At 50.7% G+C, this 3,927-nt stretch overlaps 1 non-coding gene across 1 annotated transcript; it reads left to right on the plus strand.

The window, feature by feature from the left end:
• The first annotated feature begins 3,554 nt into the window (after positions 1–3,554).
• On the plus strand, positions 3,555–3,627 carry TRNAA-AGC (transfer RNA alanine (anticodon AGC)). Its single transcript has one exon. It is a non-coding gene; the product is annotated as a tRNA-Ala (tRNA).
• The last annotated feature ends 300 nt before the right edge of the window (positions 3,628–3,927 follow it).

The following is a 3,927-nucleotide window of genomic DNA, read 5'->3' on the forward strand; positions in this document are numbered from 1 at the left end:
GATTTGGGGGCTGGACCATTCTGTGCCATGGGGCTGGCCTGTGCACTGTAGGATACTGGGCAGCATCCCTGTCTCCACCCCTCAGATGCCAGTAGCATCCCCCAGTCATGACAACCAAAATGTCTCCAGATTTTCCCCAGGAGCGCAGAGGAGAGACCCACAGGAGGCCAGGCTGTGATTTGCATTTGCAGGAAACTCTGGGGCCCTGCTAGGCAGTCAGCCCCCTTCCCAGCTCCGGGATGGAAACCTCCCTTCATCACCACTGTCACTGGTGGGCGTGGAAGACGTTGGCCATTTGCAATTTAATAAGAAAAGTCTGAGCTCCCCTGAGACAGGGGAGCCTTGTGCTCAGCGATCTGTACTGTTTACACCAAACAATGACTTATGAGTCGCAGAAGACTCATCACATGCCAGTGTACGCAGAGCAAGAAAAACCAGAGGGTCAGTCAGCAATCGTGGCCTGACTCACGTGCCTCCGGGCTGGGAGCATGGCCAAGATCTGACTCACAACCTGCGATGTCACACCTGTGCCTGCAGCCCAGGGACAGCGCCCTTCTGAGAAAGTCCTGGCCAAACCCAAGGCAATCAGGCTCAGTCGTGGGCCTGCTTGCCATACCCAGGCTGTGAAGGGGTGGTGGACCCCTGGTGGCTTGGCACACTCAGGAGCCCTGGGCTATTTGTAGGAGGCAGGCTGAGTCTACGGTGGAGGGGGCTGCTGGGCAGAAACCCCTGGAGAAAGGGGGAGGGGAGCGGAATCTCAGATACACACCCTCTGGTTCTGAGTATTCATTTTCGTTTTAACTTTTTAAAAAAATTGAGATGAAACTCACATCATATAAAATTAATCGGTCTTAGTCCTGCTATAAAAAACAACCATAAACTGGGTGGCTTAGAAACAGCAGAAATGTATTTCTCTAAGTTCTGGAGGTGGCAAGTTCAAGATCAAGGTGCCGGCTGATTTAGTTCACTCAGCACGATGTTTTCAAGGCTCATCCACTTTGGGGCATGAGTCAGGGCTGTGTTCCTTTTTTTTTTTTTTTTTTTTTTTAATATAGCAGGATAATATTCCATTGTGCAGATGGACCACATTTTGTGTATCCATTCATCAGCAGATGGATATATATTTTTTGGCTATTGTGAATAGTGCTGCTATGAACATGTGTGTGCAAGAATTTGTTTGAACACCTGTTTTTAATTCTTTGGGGTCTATACTTAGGAGTGGAATTGCTGGGTCATGTGGTAATTCTATGTTTAACCTTTTGAGGAACCGCCAAAGTGTTTTTCTGCGGTGACTACAGCATTTTGTGTTCTCACCAGCAGGGCACCAGGGTTCCGGTTTCTCCACACTAACACTTGTTATTTTCCTTTTGATTGATTGATTTATTTTTGTCAATCTAGTGGGTTGGATTTGCATCCATTTTTAAGCATCTGCTGTGTGCAGGCTCAGTCCCAAGCATTGTCAGGGATGGGTATGGGGGCGGTTCCCTGGCCTGGAAGAATTTGCTGGGATGCTTGGAACGGAGTGGGAGCCTACATAGCTTCACAAGGCCAGGAGGGGCATCTGGGAAGACTTCCTGGAGGAGGGGATGATGGATAGAAATGCGTTAGGCCAAGGGTCTCAGTTTCCAGCCCTCAGGAGGGCTGCCTGTTTTTTATGAATAAGGTCTTACTGGAACACGTTCACACTCATCCCTTTCCATGTTGTCTGTGGCTGCTCTGCACCACAACAGCAGAATTGAGTCATTTCGAGGGAATGTATGACCCAGAAAGGTGAAAATGTTAACTCTCAGGCCCCTTATAGACAAAGTCTGCCGACTCTTGGGTCAAACCAAGGAGGAGCAGCATGTACATTGCCCAGACTCAAGAGGAGTTGTCAAGGTCAGGGACTGTGTCCTCGGTTTTTCTACCTGGTTGGGGTGCCCAGTGCCTGAGGGGGGCGTGAGAGATGAGGTCGGGGAATCGGGGGGACTCTAGGGGCGATTGCCTCCTGCGCTGAGCTGGGGAGGTTGACAGTGGGGCCCCTCGCTGGCTCTCATCTCTCCCCTCTTGTCCTGCTCTGGGCCCGGAGGCTGGTCTCTAACGCATCAGTGGCTGCCTGTTGGGTTAGGTCAGTGAGAGGGCCCTGAAGGGGCACTGAGGGCAGAAGGGAAGTGACTTAGGGAATCGGTCCTCTGGGGTCCCCCCTGCCGGGTGTCTGCAGTGGCTTCATCGGCTGCTAAAGGCCATAGCCCCCTGCCCCAGCACAGTGCCTGCCCCTCCCTCACTCTTGCGGCCGTTGGGTAGTAACGGCCCCCTTACATGGTGCATCCCAGGTGCTGGACCAGCCCTGCTGGCTTCCCAAACCCTGTCCTTTTTCCTGATCTCCCTCATCACCCAGTGTGAGCGTCCAGCTGAATTGTGTCCTGGGGAATGCAGGGACACCCTTGCCCCCACCCCACTGCTAAAGAGTTAGCAGAAGAAAACAACAAAACTTATTTTTTATGGGCTGAATGTTTGTGTCCCCCACCCTCAATTCATATGTTGAAATCTTAACCCACAATGTGATGATATTAGGAGGCGGGGCCTTTGGGAGGGGATTAGGTCATGAGGGTGGAGCCCCCATGATGGGATCAGTACCCTTATTAAAAAGAACCCAGAGGACTCCCTCACTCCTGCTGTGTGAGGACACAGTGACATATCAACGTATATCGTCTGCTGCTGGGAATCAGGCTTGCACCAGAAGCTGACCTTGCTGGCACCTTGATCTCAGACTCCCAGCCTCCAGCACAGTGAGAGGTCAAAATCAGTTGTTGACAAGCCACCCAGTCGCTGGTATTCTGGTACAGCAGCCTGTGCCGACTAAGTCAGGCTACATTTTCTTGCCCTAGCTGGTCCTCTGCTCAGGGTCCCACAAAGCTGCGAGCAAGGTGTCAGCCAGGGCAGGGGTCTCACCTGAGGCCAGGGCTCCTCCTCCAGGCTCCCTGGGTGTTGGCAGAACCCAGTTCCTTGCAGTTGTAGGATGGAGGCCCTCGGCTTCCAGAGGCCGCCCACCCACCCTCCGCACACCTGGGCAGCAAGATTCCCCAGGGCCCACAGGACGGCGGCTCTGCTACTTCCAGTCTCTGATGTCTCCACCCTTAAAAAAATTATTTATTTATGTATTTATGTATTTATTTATATTTAGGGGGAGGGGGAGGACATGGATGAACGCAAAAGGACAAATACTACATGATTCAACTTACTTGAGGTCCCTCGGGTGGTCAGATTCATGGACAGAAGGTAGAAGGTGGGTCCGGGGACTGGGGCAAGGGGATGGCGGGGCTGTGGTGTTTAATGGGCACGGAGTTTCAGTTGGGGAAAGTGAACAAGTTCTGGAGCTGGATGGTGGGGATGGTTGCACAGCGGTGTGACTGCACTTAATGCCACTGAACTGTGCACTTACAGAGAGCTAAAATGGTCATTTCTGTTATGGATATTTTACCACAATTTAAAAAAATTATGTTGGGTAAACCCCAAACTAAATGAACTAGTTGGACTTGAAGAAAAATGTCTTCTCAAAAAGAGGGTCAAAGCGAGGAGGGTATAGCTCAGTGGTAGAGCACATGCTTAGCATGCATGAGGTCCTGGGTTCAATCCCCAGTACCTCCATTAAATAAATAAATAAACCTAATCCCCCCCCCCCAATAAATAAATAAATAAATAAATAAATAAAATTTAAAAGAAAACAAAGAGGATCAAGAAGTCAGAGACTGGAAGTCACAGACTTTCATGTCAAAAGTCCTCTGTCCCCATGCACAGAGGAGGCCTCTGTTGACTTTTGAGGCCTTTTGGAGGTGACTAGCTTTTGGCTTTTGTCTTCTTCGGGCCCAAGGGGAGCACTTGGAAGTGTTTTCAGGGGGCTAGCTGGCCACCTGCCAGAACCTTTTACCAAGCTTATTGATTTGTGGT

This window comes from Camelus bactrianus, chromosome 22, assembly GCF_048773025.1.
Source record: "Camelus bactrianus isolate YW-2024 breed Bactrian camel chromosome 22, ASM4877302v1, whole genome shotgun sequence".
Classification (NCBI taxonomy): domain Eukaryota; kingdom Metazoa; phylum Chordata; class Mammalia; order Artiodactyla; family Camelidae; genus Camelus; species Camelus bactrianus.